Below are 16,246 nucleotides of genomic sequence, written 5' to 3'. Positions count from 1 at the left end.
AACTTTAAACCGGTTTGGAATATCTAACCAGATTTGGCTTTCCAATGCTCAAGCGAGAACACCTGCCAACTTCTACCAGACAAATGAAGTATTTTCTTTGTAGGAGAAGAGACGTCCCCCGGTGCGGGACCTCCGGATTCTAGGGACCTCGGCCAGATGTAGATCAGGAGCCTTCGCTCCAATCATCTACATCTGTAGATCATTGGGACGAAGTCCTCTAAACTTTGGAACTCCCTGCCTCTCTCCATCCGCCAGGAAATCAACCACCTCTCATTTCGCAAACAACTGAAAACATGGCTCTTCCCATAAAACTCCATCTGTTCCTCACCCACGTCCGCAGCGCTGGGATGCCCCCGGGTAGCCATGCGCTATATAAGAGCATATCCATAGCCATATCCATGTTCACGGTCTGGATACGTTTGTCAGGGTGGGGCCGGTGTTTTGGTCCTTCTTTGTGTTTTACTGCAAGAGAACCTTACTTCCTGGGGTCTTTCTTTTGTGTTCACACGGAGCTTCTGGCTTTTTTCCCCTCCTCCTACTTTTGAAGTGGGCTCTTCTCCTTCCTCAACATGGCCCATGTTCATGATGTCTTTTTTAAATTGGGTTTTATCTTACTGGACAAATTGAACGCTTCCTACCCCAGTTTTAGACACATACCCTACTTTCTTAATTTTGAACATGAAAAAATAACATAATGGTAGATGTGGTAAATAAATAAATAATACCCTATTTTTGACTAGACTTATAGCATAACAGATAGCTCAATAAATAAGAGTCAAGATTCGAGGTAGTAGGAGTTTCTGCAGGTTTATTACAGCATAAGGACAGGATCAGGACAACCTGCATGGGAATAGGACAATAAGGCCCAGCAGGACAACTGGGGCCCAGCAGCTGCTGGGGCTGGGTCTGGGATGAGCGCGCTAACATTTAATAACAAAACATTGACTTATATACATAGCGCAAACACATAGCATTACATTGCAGTAGGCGTAGCAGTGGGGGGAGTAGAAGGCGTGACGCGTAGCAGTCGCGAGAGATAACAGGAATAAGAGGTGTAACTGGGAGTATACATAGACATGTGATGCAAAACGTAACAGAATATGTCATGAATGGGCGGAAACATTGGAGGGGGCTACCTAGGGAGCCGGGACCTCTAACCTAATGGTGCGCGAAAACTAACAATGACGTGTTACTAGGAGAAGCTGGGGGCTACGAACTCTGTGCTAGGAGCAGAGACTAGAGTCTGGAGGGTCGGAGCGACATGTACCTAAACCCTATCTGGTATCTAATGTTTAGGGAACATGTTGATATAAACTAGAAGTCATGAGGGGAGAGGCTAACCTGATTTCTAAGACTGGACCATGCATTATTCTACATGTAGTGCGTAAAGAATATTAAATGACCATTAAATACAGTATTTCTCTAACATGGAGACGAGAAGGCTAGACAATGACGGAAACTATTGATGCAGTTCAGTAGCTTAGGAATGCAGAGGAGGAGGACTGAACTGATAGCAGGAACTATAACATACTTTTGGCAGACTCAGAGGCAGAGCCGGGCTGCACCGGGCACTGCGAGGCAGGAAGTAAGTGAAGGGTCGAGGATACAGGTGGGGGCTGTATCGCTCCTCAGCGAGGCTTTCAGGAGACAGGAGCTGAATCTGTGGTCCGGGCCCTTTTGAGGCCTGGAAACGGAGACTTTATAATTGAATAACGTGCACACTGAGAAACGTGGCAACATTACTTACATAGGCCTGATATTCGTAGTATTCACGAGGACTGGAAACTATCATACTAGAGGTGGACACAACTGTAATTGCGTCTTTAATCAGAAATGGGGAATAACATATGCATATTGATCATGCACACATAACATATGATGGATGAGGCGTAGGGACACAGAACATGGCAAAATTTACTTTTCCACATTCCCTCCTTGTCACTACGTTTCCATCAGGAAACATCAATATTCATGATACCATCTATCATTTCATACAGTACCATTTGTTCGTCTCGAATTGTCTTGGAACGGGATTTAGAACGGGGCTTGGGACTGGGAATACAAGAGGTAGCACACATGCTGCAAATCGCAGGGCCACATTGTATACAGAGGCAGCAGCTAAATATGATCGCTACTGCAATACCTAGAAAGGACAGGACTTTCCATCCCCATACGGAAATTATATTCCAGAACCAACCGGACCATGTCCAGGTGCCTGGATCTTGGTGTAACAGATGGGCAATTTTATGGAGTCTGGTTATAGCTGAATAAACAGACGGCGCGTTATTTGGAATGAAAATACAACAACTGGATCCGAGAATTCTACAGGCCCCGCCCCTATCGGCCAGTATGACGTCAAGGACGAGACGATTCTGTAAAACGACAATTCTCATAAAGGATTGCTCTTCAGTTAAGTTACCTAGAGCGGAGGCAGTCTCATCTACTACTGCTTCAAGGGTTCTTGTTAACCTACGAATGAGTTTACTATTTACAACTGTACCTAAATAAGGGAAAACACCTTTATCTATATCAATGAATTGCTCTGCGGCGGTTTCAGTATAATCGACAATCGGGAGATTTCTCTTGTGTCTAGTGTGTACTAAGAAAGAATTCCTATGATAGTCAGGTGGGGCTAGAAAAACAGGTGGCAGTAGGAAAGCAATGTAACAGGTTCCCTCCCAATCGAGGGGCAGACGGACATATGCAGTTTGACCACAAATAAAATAAGAATGACGTGATGCTTTGAAAACAGATTTCCTACTGTCACTATACTTGATAATAGTAGTACAATCACTATGTCCTATGTGTACAGAACCATAACTACGGACACATAATTCGCCTTTGACTGGTAGTACTGAAATAGCGGGTGAGTCTGGAGTAGTATCAGACTGAACATTCAGGACCATGAAATTCGACGAATAATTTCCTAAATTATATACTTCATTTTCTAAATCTAAACCTGTTCTGTGGGGGAGACCTTGCTTGTCTGGGAAACATGTACTGTTAAGAAAAGACATATCTGTTGAGGATGACGTTAACGTGGACCATGCTCCACACGAACCATTGTGTGAGAATGGATAAGGAAAGAGTGGCAGAACTCCCTTCGATGTCTGGTAAGGGGGGAGTCGACCACACACCCAACAATTAGTGGCATTGCTGGTCTGGTGTGAATAATGTAACATACGGATAAATGTGTTATTACGCATTGCGAGGCGGTATGAATATTCGTGAGGAGGCAGATCACTAAACGTGTGCTCTACTGTAGCATGAGCAGACATATTTACATGAGGAGCTGGAAAACACAGATAGAAAGCATAGCTGGTGCAGGAAATCATTATGCTGAGAAATAATACGAAACTCAGAAAAACGATACATTTGATTGAGCTTTGACTGACTCTCTCACTATGGGGGTCTATTTTATACATGTCAGAAACAGTCTAACCGTTTCACCTAGGGGAGGACTTATACAATCAAACTGGCTGACTTATTAGACCTGAGCTTTAACTTATACTCCTGTTGCGGAGTTTTCTCTAACAAGGGAGGGGTTGTAATAATGTCTTGTGCGGGACAGTCCTTTAAAACAATGTTCTGGCAATCCTTCAAATCCTGGGAAATGTTCTTGGAAATGTTTTTGAAGACTGGTTTCGGTCCTTTGAAAAGTTTTACATGAGAAAGGTGGACCCACCCCTTCCTGCCTTCCAACTTGACGGCAGTTCGGGTGGTCAAGAGGACCTGACGTGGCTCCTTCCAACGTGGTTCCAGCGGACTTGATCTGTCGAAATTTCTGATCATCACAAGGGAACCTGGAACGATCTCGTGCGGTGCCACCTCGGTATTGTCTGGAAATGCGGCGGCAACCTGTGAACGACATGAGTTGAGGGCAGACATCAAGGAAGCCAGGTAATCTGTCAGCATATTACATGAAACATCGGTAATACTTCGGGGTCTAGGAGTACCCCACATATTAGGGGGGCGGCCGAAAACGACCTCATACGGGGACAGACCTGATCTGGAATGTGCGACCATACGCATGTAAAACAGAGCGACTGGCAAAGCTACTAACCAGTCCACCCCCTTGTCTTTACATATTTTTGCTATACGGATTTTCAGAGTCTGATTATGCCTTTCGACTAGTCCAGCTGCTTCTGGATGGCGTACACAATGGAACTTCCACTGGTACCCTAACAACAGGGAAACATGTTTCATGAGTTCGGATGAGAATGGCTGGCCGTTATCAGAATATACGACTCTAGGGAGTCCATATCTAGGGAAGAATTCACGAACCAACTGCTTGGCAGTGGTCGCGGCTGTGTAATCTGGGACTGGATATGCTTCTGTCCACCTGGACAAAGCGCATACAACTACAAGGACATACTTGAAACCTCGACATCGCTCCATTTGAATATAATCCATCTGGAGGACCTCAAAAGGGTGGTCAGGGGGCTGGAAACCACCTTGTTCCACCGGGACACTTTTACCTGGATTAAACTGACAACATATCATACAGGTACGGACTTTCTGCTTGGCTGCAGCTCGTAAATGCTTGTTGAACCAAATGTTCTGGATACTGTCTAACATAGCTTTTTCTCCTAAATGTGCTGGACTATGTGCGGTATTGATAATGACTTGAACCATAGAATCGGGGAGGAACCATGTGGCTCTACCCTTCGTTAACCATCCTTGATCTGTCTGGACCCCTCCTTGTACAGACCATTTCTTGATTTCATCGGGAGTAGCATGTGACTGGATATCTATGACATCTTGAGTAGGGTCCTTAACTGTCATGCATGTAGTCAGATCTGGAATATGTGTCTGATTAACTAGAATGTCTGGAGTCTGTGCTGTAAGCTTGGCTGTGCGGTCTGCTAAATCATTACCTTGGGAAATAATGTCAGTAACTTTCGTATGTGCTTTGCACTTCATGATAGCAATAGATGTCGGTAAATGTATGGCATCTAACAGGGCTTGAATAAGGAGGCCATGCTGAATCTTGGTTCCATGAGAAGTCATAAAACCTCTCTCCTGCCAGAGCACTCCGAAGTCGTGTACAACTCCGAATGCGTAACGTGAATCTGTGTAAACATTAACCTTCAGGTTCTTGGCATGTATACAGGCTTGTGTCAGAGCGACTAGCTCTGCTGCTTGAGCGGACAGAGTATCAATACGGTGTGTTTCAATAACTTCAGTGTCAGTAGTCACTGCATACGCGGCGACTAGTTCTCCTGTACTAGTTCTCATACATGAACCATCCACATAAAGTGTCAGGTCAGGATCTAGTAACGGAATATCTGTCAGGTCTTGTCTTGGCTTTGTCGTAATGTTAACTACTTCCACACAATCATGTGTGTCTGGATTTGAACTAACTGATGGTAACAGTGTAGCAGGATTCAGGACGTTGCAGCGTCTAATTTCTATGTGTGGCTGGAACAGTGTCAATTCATAACCTGTTAAACGTGCAATTGTCAAGTGCTGAGTTTGTGTTCGGTTTAAAAGAACTTCTACTGAATGTGGGACCTGTACTGTCAGGGAATGTCCTAAAACTATGGAATCACTTTGTCTGATAGCTAGTGCTGTGGCTGCAACTGACTTGAGGCACGCAGGCAACGCCTGGGCGACTGGATCTAATGTGCTCGAAAAATAAGCACAGGGCTTGTATTGACCTGCTTGATCTTGTGTGAGAACAGATAATGCTGTACCTTCGCGTTCTGTAACGAAAAGTGTAAAAGGCTTACTGTAGTTCGGTGTGGCTAGAACTGGAGCTTGACATAGGGCTTTCTTTAACTCATTGAAACTAAGTGTATGGTCAGATGTCCAAGGGAGGACAGTCGATACGGCTGCCTCCTGTGTTGTTAACTGTATCAGTGGCTTGGCTAGAAATGCATACTGGGGAATCCATTGTCTACAATAAGAAGTAAGGCCGATAAAGGCACGTACCTCCTTCTGGGTTCTGGGCTGGGGAAGACTCGCTATTAACTGGATACGGTCGGGTGTCAACTGCCTACCCCTCTTGGACAGCAAGTGTCCTAAGTATACCACTTGCTGGACACAGAATTGAAGCTTCGAAGGTGACACCTTGTGCCCCATCTCGGCTAGAAAATACAGAACTGTAAGTGATGCACGCTCGCAATCACGTTCAGAACGGGCTGTGATCAGTAGATCATCGACATACTGGAGCAGGGCAGTGTCAGTTGGCATGTGAATGTTGTCTAGTTGTCTCTTGAGTGCTTGACTGTAAATACTAGGGCTTTCTGTGAAACCTTGAGGAGCGCGTGTAAACATATAGCTCCTTCCATTTAAACAAAATCCGAAAAGAAACTGGCTGTCTGGATGAATTGGAACACTAAAAAATGCATTCTTGAGGTCAATAACAGTGAAGAACATGGCTTCGGAATCAATGGCTGTTAACAGGGAAGAAATGTCTGGGACAACTGGGTACTGAGGAATAATACATTTGTTAAGCTCTCGTAAATCAATCACTAATCGATATACTGGGGGTGCATTTGGATCAGTACGTTTCATGACTGGAATGATCGGAGAATTGCATACATTGGAGTCAGTTTCTACAACTACTCCTTGAACCATGAGTTCGTCAATAATTTTGGATAAGGCTGCTACAGCCTCAGGTGGCAATCTGTACTGTCTGATTCGGGGTAACACTACACCTGGTTTGAGGGTCACACGATAGGGTGTGATTTGCATGTAACCTACATCAGTTGGACCTTGCGCCCATAAATGCTGCGGAACATTAGACAATCTTGAATCAAAATCTCGTAATACATAGTGACCCTTAAAGTCACGTAGGAACAGACGTATTCCCTCTGGGGAACAGCAAATAACTGCACCTAATTCTTTCAATGTCTTAATGCCTAATAAATTTTCTGGACATGACTTAGTAAGTAACAGATCAGTAGTACGGGACAATGGACCTACTTCTAGAGTAACTGGCTTTGATATCTCATTAACTATGGGTTTTCCTGAAAATCCAAGGGAAACATTTCTTGAGCCTGAGAGCGGAGCCCCTGGAACTTCGGCGTGACTAATTGTGGTCCTACTTGCCCCTGTATCGATCAAAAACTTTCTGTCTTTCCCTAATACTTGACTATGAACATAGGGACCTTCTTGGTCTACAGGTATCTCGATGAGAGGCAAGCCTACCTCCCTCTCTAGGCTGTTTCATGAATATGACTGGTACTCTGGATACTCGGACTGTGCATACTGGTACATCTGCGATGTGACGTGCTGTGTTGCAGCAATAGGCTGCGGTACTGTAACTGTCTGTGGTGCATTCTGTGACTGAGGAGTCTGTGAAACTTGTTCTTGTCTCGGCGGACGTGGTCTTTCTTTAGTCTTACCAGTAGCTATGTTGTGCTTCAGAACTGCACACTCGTTTATAAAATGACCTGGCTGTTTACAATAATTGCAGTTCCCTTTAACGGGAGCCGCAGGATGACTGGCTTGATTCGGACCCCTCTTCTGACTGTCTTGAGGAATAGATTGTGCAACTAGCACTTTCATTTTCGTGTCTTTCATACGTTTTCTTTCGTGTTCTTGCTCTTCTCTGATTCTATTCTGGTGATACTGGAGCATCTGGAGCATCTGGGACGGAGTATTTGCTTGCCAGGTGCTTTCGACTTTCAAAACTCGGTTTTTAATTTGTGGACTTGAATTCTCGACTAATTTGGTAACGAAAAGATGAGGGTATGACTCACTACTTGTCTTGAGACCACTATTAATACTGAAACATTTCTCAAATCTGGAATAAAAATCACTAATATCCTCATCCTGTTTCTGTTTACAGGCTGAGATTGCATCCCAGTCTTCTTTCCTAGTTGTCAATAATCTGGGTAATACTTGAATCAATAATTCTGGTAATTCTTTACATTTATCTCCAAGACCGGTACCTGGTACTCGTGCCTTGTCTTCAGCTTCTAGAGCTGTCCAATCGATCTTTTTCTCTCCCACCTCCCATTCTTTTTCCTTTAACTTTTCATACACCCCTGCGGGTAGCAGGACCTTTAACATTTTAATGATATCTGGGTAAGTGTATTCTCCCATACGGAGCATGTCTTTTAATTCTCTATGGAACCCCGCTGGATCTTTGTCATGACAGGGAATTAATTTCTTCATTTCAAGAAGTTCCATCTTTGAAATCGGAGTGTATACAAACACTCGTTGCATTACGCCACCCGCCCCTTGGACTGGGTGGACTTCTCGTAACGGATTCTGTCTGTCTATATAGAATGGTTTACTTTCTGGGGGTGAGACATGAACAAAATGCGGGTTCAGGAACGTTCTATATTTGTGGCGCTGTTCTAGAATGACACTAATTAAATCGGTACCTAGACCTCTCCATCTGTACTGGAGTAACTCGTTCAGGATATCATGTAACGGGCCTGGATCAGAATGTTGACCCTCATACAGGATAATGAGGTGCTGGATCATATACATACCCACCAGTCGTTGCTCGGCTGGGGGCAGTTTCAGAAACATTTGTGCCACTATTTCGTCTGGAAAAGTGGTAGAATCAGTAATCCATCGGACTGCTGATCGGGCTAGTTCTTGTTCGTGCATGGTACTTAATTCGCTATAACCGACTCGTGATTTCAGAATGTGATCGGTAGCTTGAAATACTTGTTCTAGAGAACGAGGCTCTCGTGCTGGATGATGAAAAATAGACTTAGGTTCGGGACGTAAATGGCGATCTGGAAATCTGGATTTTCCTACATACGCTATTCTGGCGGGATTCTCGTCTTCCTCTTCAGGATCAGAGATACTTTCTTTCTCGCTTACTTGTGCTGTTTTACGCTGTTCGTGTAACCTTATTATTTCTTTACGAATTTTCTTGTACATACTTTCCATGGCACTAATGGTCTTGTGCTTACCCTCGGCTATATTATCACTCCACCTTGTTAGGATTCTCATTTCGGCGGGATCTTTAGACGGGTAATCTTGTTCCCTTATTAAACAATTGATCAGGAACTTTAATATCATGAGCTGAATCTCGGCTTTCCTTTGAGACATAATCTCGCCAATACTTTCTGGATCATCCCCTGTACGGATGAAACGATATATTCTGTCTAGATCTTCTTTCATATTGGGTAAGGTGACTAGATACTCGGTCACCCTTCTTACGCGTACGGAATATAAAACCATATTATACTCGCCTGGGACTGTGTCATAGACACATTCGGCAAGGGCTTGTCTGATTTCTGTAACAGACTTATTACTTTTAGGAGTACGCTGTGATGCTTGAGCATGTAATTCGAGTGCTGATAAACGTTTGTGTGGCGGCGGGGTTTGAGGAGGACCTCCTCCTGCGGCTCCTAGACTAGAATCGTCGACTGACATTCTTCGTGCTTGCAGGGTCGGTAATTGTAACGTGGGCTGAACTTGTATGGCTGGCTGACCCGGGGGTACCATAACAGGTACTCCGGTGTCTGGAGGAACGGGAAGTGCCTGATTTACAGGGACAGGTGGAGCGCGAACTGGATTTGCATATTCTGGAACTGTGTCGTCCAAATAGGACGAAATAAAAATATCAGCTGCGGTCGGTTTGTGACGTAGCTTGGTCGGAACTAATGGTGGCGGGAAATTACTAGATGCCTCTGGGGTCGCTTTTGGCAAGCCTTCGGCAAGGAGAGGATACATACCCTTAATAAGGGCATGCCTCTGTCTGTCTGACTGTTCGGCTTTGACTTGTTCACCTATCTCGATTAATTCTCTTTCTTGGGCTCGTTCTTGGGATTCTCTACTTAACTCTGACTTTCTGACTTCCTTTTCCGTTCTTCTATGCGCTTCCTTACGCCATAACTCGATGGCATCTTTCTGTGACTGTCTGGCTTTCTTTTTCCATAATGCTTCTTCTACTCGCATGATACATTCGGCATCCCATGTACCCGATACGGGCCATCTATACTTTTCTTCTAACTGTTTGGTATACTCTACCCATAAATCTAGATACAATATGGCGCTTATGCCATGTTTCTGATACATAAAGTGACCTGGACTGTCCCTAGGCGGAACAGGAACTGCTGCTTCCAGCAGACCCTTTCTAGTTTTTAACTGACGTAACTTGGAAAAGAGCGGCATTCTAAACTTGAATCGGAACACAATACAATACACGAAAAACAATAACAATTGGGAAAACAATTCAGGCATACCACGACATTGAAAATACATTGAACAACATTATAAATAACAGTTCGAACAGAATACTACCTGAAAATACTGAAAACAGAAACAGAACAGAATTCTCGAGAACGGAACAGACTAGAATTACTGGATGCACTGCTGTAACAGTACGGAACATACCGGTCCCATAAAGGAACACATCAAGACCCGTATCCACCTAGGTGAACACTTCGTTTGTGGGCTTGGGTACCACCAACCCACGGACCAGGAGTCAATTTAGACTGACCCTGTCTAGACACTACCCCAGCAATGGTACTCACCGGGCAGCACGGAACGGAAGGCCTCGGACGGGACTGGACTACGACGACGAACTTCGGACTTCGGACTTCAGTTACGGGTGGGCCTCCGGATACCTCGGACCTTGGACTCTCGGCTTGGGCTCTGGTCGGGACTCGCCGCGTTCCTCCACCGTCTCGTTCGGATGCTGGACCGCCTCCTCCGTCTCCTCCGTGGGCCTGAGGGATACTTGAAGCAGAAATATCTGCACTTGGCCAGTATGGTTCCGTCACGACTGCAGAGGGTCAGGGGGTCGGCGTGGCTTCACCGACGCGTGGGGAAAGGGCAAGTCCCTATTCGGGCGCCATTATGTGGTAAATAAATAAATAATACCCTATTTTTGACTAGACTTATAGCATAACAGATAGCTCAATAAATAAGAGTCAAGATTCGAGGTAGTAGGAGTTTCTGCAGGTTTATTACAGCATAAGGACAGGATCAGGACAACCTGCATGGGAATAGGACAATAAGGCCCAGCAGGACAACTGGGGCCCAGCAGCTGCTGGGGCTGGGTCTGGGATGAGCGCGCTAACATTTAATAACAAAACATTGACTTATATACATAGCGCAAACACATAGCATTACATTGCAGTAGGCGTAGCAGTGGGGGGAGTAGAAGGCGTGACGCGTAGCAGTCGCGAGAGATAACAGGAATAAGAGGTGTAACTGGGAGTATACATAGACATGTGATGCAAAACGTAACAGAATATGTCATGAATGGGCGGAAACATTGGAGGGGGCTACCTAGGGAGCCGGGACCTCTAACCTAATGGTGCGCGAAAACTAACAATGACGTGTTACTAGGAGAAGCTGGGGGCTACGAACTCTGTGCTAGGAGCAGAGACTAGAGTCTGGAGGGTCGGAGCGACATGTACCTAAACCCTATCTGGTATCTAATGTTTAGGGAACATGTTGATATAAACTAGAAGTCATGAGGGGAGAGGCTAACCTGATTTCTAAGACTGGACCATGCATTATTCTACATGTAGTGCGTAAAGAATATTAAATGACCATTAAATACAGTATTTCTCTAACATGGAGACGAGAAGGCTAGACAATGACGGAAACTATTGATGCAGTTCAGTAGCTTAGGAATGCAGAGGAGGAGGACTGAACTGATAGCAGGAACTATAACATACTTTTGGCAGACTCAGAGGCAGAGCCGGGCTGCACCGGGCACTGCGAGGCAGGAAGTAAGTGAAGGGTCGAGGATACAGGTGGGGGCTGTATCGCTCCTCAGCGAGGCTTTCAGGAGACAGGAGCTGAATCTGTGGTCCGGGCCCTTTTGAGGCCTGGAAACGGAGACTTTATAATTGAATAACGTGCACACTGAGAAACGTGGCAACATTACTTACATAGGCCTGATATTCGTAGTATTCACGAGGACTGGAAACTATCATACTAGAGGTGGACACAACTGTAATTGCGTCTTTAATCAGAAATGGGGAATAACATATGCATATTGATCATGCACACATAACATATGATGGATGAGGCGTAGGGACACAGAACATGGCAAAATTTACTTTTCCACATAGAAACCACGTATTTGCATTTGAAGAGTAAATAGCACACAGTATTCTAAGCATTTGCATGTTTTATATAGTGCATGTGCACCAATTACTTGGTCCCTTAGTGTTTGCTCTTACAGACGCATGTGCCGGTGTAGGTACACTCCGAAGGGTCGTCCAGGAGGGTGTCCTTGGACTTCCATGTCCAAAAGATAAAAAGTGGAGTTGTTTTGGACCTTAATATTTCCCTTAGGTTGAGTTCCAAAGGATGGGTGCGCCATTGTGGCCTTGGCCATAGCCGTGGGAGGCTGGAGTATTTTCAGTGTTGTTTCTCGTAATGTATGCAGTGGGTGCCTGTCCTCTGTTCTTGCAACCAACCCATAGAGTTGCGTCACTTTGTTCTTTTGAAGTCTTGGTAGACTCTATGGGGTATGGCTTTAGTTTCTGCTTGAGTGGGTGTGCCGGGTTTGTGCTGCTAATTATATCGCTGAAAACGTTTTAGTTCATTCTGATTTTTGGCTCCTGGGTTGGTGACGCGTAATCCTATAATCCTAGAGTTATGGTTTTAGTTTGCGGTCTCGGCCGGTCAGAACTTTTAAGTCTCTCTTTGGTTGGGATTTCCTCAGGGCAGAGCTGTCCCAGTAATCTACCTGGCCCCGTATCTCCCGATCGCTTTGATTCACGCCGTGACGTATTTTTCACGTGCAGAAGATATTAACTACGGTATTTTAAACCACAGATAAATCCCTGCAGTAAACTACTATTAATTGAAACGGAGTGTTGCAATGCTAGTGAAAATAAAGTCTGCTACTCGACACATTCATTCATGTGGCACTACATTCACTCGTTTATTACTATAGGTGAATGCTCAGTGTCTACTGCATCATAGATTGCGTATTGCATACAAACAATTGCTGTATATCAGTGCTTTAAATGGGCATGTACTGAGTACCTACACTTCTCTTCAACGGAGAGGCACTTCGACGGAGACATAGCGCCCAGATATAACCCTAGCGGGGACAGTGTTGTACTTTACAAATGCTGTTTGATTTTGCGGGGGAGAGTACCTTCTCAGCAGAGGTGCAATGCTTTTAATTGGAGAATATCAACACGTATCAGAAGCAAGAAAGTAAGGGTGCCAGCACTTCTATTTTTCCATAGTAAGCACTGCTGTACACAGCAAAACTATTGGTCCCATAAGTGTAATGCACAGATTTAAACCATTCTGTTCTTGTTCTGATGTATGCACGCGAAAATCAGCATTGCACAAATTTATATATAAATACGCCAGGAGTAATGTGTTAATTTTAAAGTGCTGTTATTATGATACAATTGAATGGTACTCAATTTTTGACCTCCGAAAGATGAAAGGCTGAGTCGCTGGAGCTTATATATGCGAAAAAATCCTAGGACGTCTAGGTATATAGGTGTACAGATAAGACAGGCCAGTTATCAAGAAGGAACAGTAGGGGAGGATGAACGAAGTTGTATAAAAAGTATATTTTTATTTTGTATATTTAAAAATCATATTAGAAATGACTGGGGGTCAAACCAATATGACGGGTATTAAAATAGCTTTGTCAAAATTCCATACAATAATCATAACGAGTTAACATAAAATTCATAGTACAAAAAATAGAGAAATATATTAACAAAAGCATACAAATAATCACATCAATAATAAAACAAGCATAGGAACTCGACGCGCGTTTCGGCAGGGGACCGCCTTCTTCAGGAGACACAATTTTAATTCCTGAAACACAGTTTAAAAGAAAATCTATGTTATCTAAACATCCATAGGATTTATAGTGACAACATATACAGGTATCATTACAAATAAATTTAAAAGCCTCCATTCCTGACTTGAGGACTGACCTTGACTATTGTTATGTACACTTAAAGCCTTTGGTGGGCAATATATTTTGTCAATTGTACAGTATCTGACTCATTCAAGGCTCCCGTACCTTGGTTTATTACAATAACGATTACAATAACGAAAAATAACCTTAGGTCTCATTCTAAAACACTAAAGTGGAATCACTTCTAGGTTTTTGTATATCGGAATGAGTCTTTGTAATTCATAGCATCTGGTAAATTTATAACATGGTGTTCCAAAATAACTGATTATTGCGAGAATAAAACAACATTACAGATCTAAAGCAATAATGCTCAATTCACAGGGTATACTCACAAAGGTAGACTTCTATCCGTACAGCAAGAACACCCAAGGGGAGTCTTCATACAAACGTGATGCGTATATGGAATAGGTATTGGTAGAAGGATTCCTAATGATGAAATTCGCATTTTTAAAGGGTGCTCGTATCGACTTATTACTCTTAGTAACAAACACATATGGCATACCAAATTGCTCTTGACATGTGGAAGGCCCTACAGGACTAATTTTTCACATGATGATGGAACAGAGTATTGTGCCTATTCATACACATAGCACCCACTAGATAACTCGGTCTTATAGTACTAATCATATCACATGTACCAGATAGCATCTCAGGTGGTTACAGGAAACTTTCAGGTACGGTCTATTTACTACCAGGAAAACAGGGGGGAGCGATGGTGAAGGAAGAAGGGACAGGTATTGACTACATAACACTGTTAAATAATATAGTGCACCATAAAGCGAAAGAAATGGTAGTGTCAACTATGTACCTTATGATTCCATGAACGATGGATGAAAATTGCTGACGAAGTTATTCATTAAATAAACACTTGATGGCCATATTCGAGGTGTCCTAGAACAATGGGTACCGGAAAAACACTATGGGTAAAAAGCGGAGACAAAATAGGATAGACTCATTCCTCATATATTATGACCATGGTCCCTGCAATGGTAACTGCAGTGGTCTAGAAATGAATGTATAAAAATCAAGGAAGATATAGTAGTTACCTATAGCTAGAGCCTACATTAGATGGTAGACTTGACGCTTGAAACAAGGTCGCTGTTGATGGCACCTTATCTCGTTGTTAGTTAAACAGGCTCTAAAGAAACGAATTTCAGATTTGTAAGTTATGTTTTAAAACGTCTTGGAATTAGTAGCATACTGAGGTACTACTCTACACATCTGTGTAGTATTGGCTATACTAACTAGTCACCAATTGATTTTTGGTTAAGGTTACCTTGGTGTATCTTAAAACGAAGTAGTGCCTGTGTTCGACGCAATTCTGAGTGGTGGCTTTAAAATCGCGCCTTGTAATGTGGAAAAATAAGACACTCTGAAAGAAATAAAGTCAGAGTGCTCAATTAGTTGCTAGTAGCTCAAAATTGCGTTATTGTAACAAATTACTGCACAACAGAAAGCTGGTAGCGATCTGAACGTGCTTCCGATCTCTCCTATGGCCAGGGCTTACCGTAATGTGGCTCGATACTGGCGGACAGCAAGATGTAGCTGCTTCGTCTACCGGCGTGTGGGGGTTCGTCCTCCCTAGCGATACAATGTATCTAGCGTTGGAGAACTTCCGTATTTAAAGGAAGTATTTAGCGCGCGAAAAGATCGCGGAGGATGCTGGTAGTCAGATCGAAGAAGGACTATGTTCTCACAACTCGATCCTGATTCAAAATGGCGCTCAAGAAAACCGCGCACAGTATCTATAGTTCGAGGATTTTCTTATATTTAATAAAAGGTTGCAATTGCAATGCAACGTTAGAAATATATATGGAGGTGGGACGGCTACATCAAATCGTATAATGCGATAGAACAAAAATTATATAGCATGTACTAATTAACTCAAACTAAGTTATTAGTATTAATTAATTGTTACCACGATGGCACATAACTACATTGCCCAGGTAATGAGAAGTACTACATATATTGTTTATATATATGGTAGATATATCAAATAAACATAACGAAATTCATTAACAATCCATATTTGGAACCGATATCACCTAACTCGAGGTATAGGATATATAATCCATAAGGAATATAATCCATTGTGTATACAATACAAAGATGGCTACAAATGTTACCTTTAGGACATCCAGAGCTAAAGATATCCTAATTTGTTCGTGAATAATATTGCTTTCATGATAAGGGTAATCTAAGATTATGAGAAAACTATAGAGAATTCAATCGGGAAGGCAGCAACGTAGGTTATTTCCGAAAGTAAAAACTGCAGTGTCTATAGGATGGCATTTTCCCAGGGAATTTCAGCATTGAGACCTCGCTTGAAAGTCCCAAGGGAAAAGATCCAAAATACTTCCCTCTTTTTCCTGACTTGATCACCTCCTTTGCTACTGGGGAGTCTGATTT

The 16,246-nt window shown here is 43.3% G+C and overlaps 1 protein-coding gene across 1 annotated transcript in view; it reads left to right on the top strand.

Annotated features, from left to right (window-relative positions):
- The window catches only part of RECQL4 (RecQ like helicase 4), a 281,776-nt gene that overhangs the window by 178,489 nt on the left and 87,041 nt on the right, over positions 1–16,246 (top strand). The gene's annotated exons all lie outside the window — the stretch shown is intronic.

Source organism: Lissotriton helveticus, chromosome 4_1 (genome assembly GCF_964261635.1).
Source record: "Lissotriton helveticus chromosome 4_1, aLisHel1.1, whole genome shotgun sequence".
Lineage (NCBI taxonomy): Eukaryota > Metazoa > Chordata > Amphibia > Caudata > Salamandridae > Lissotriton > Lissotriton helveticus.
Note: the sequence above shows the minus strand (reverse complement) of the source record. Positions and strands in the feature narration are given on the sequence as shown.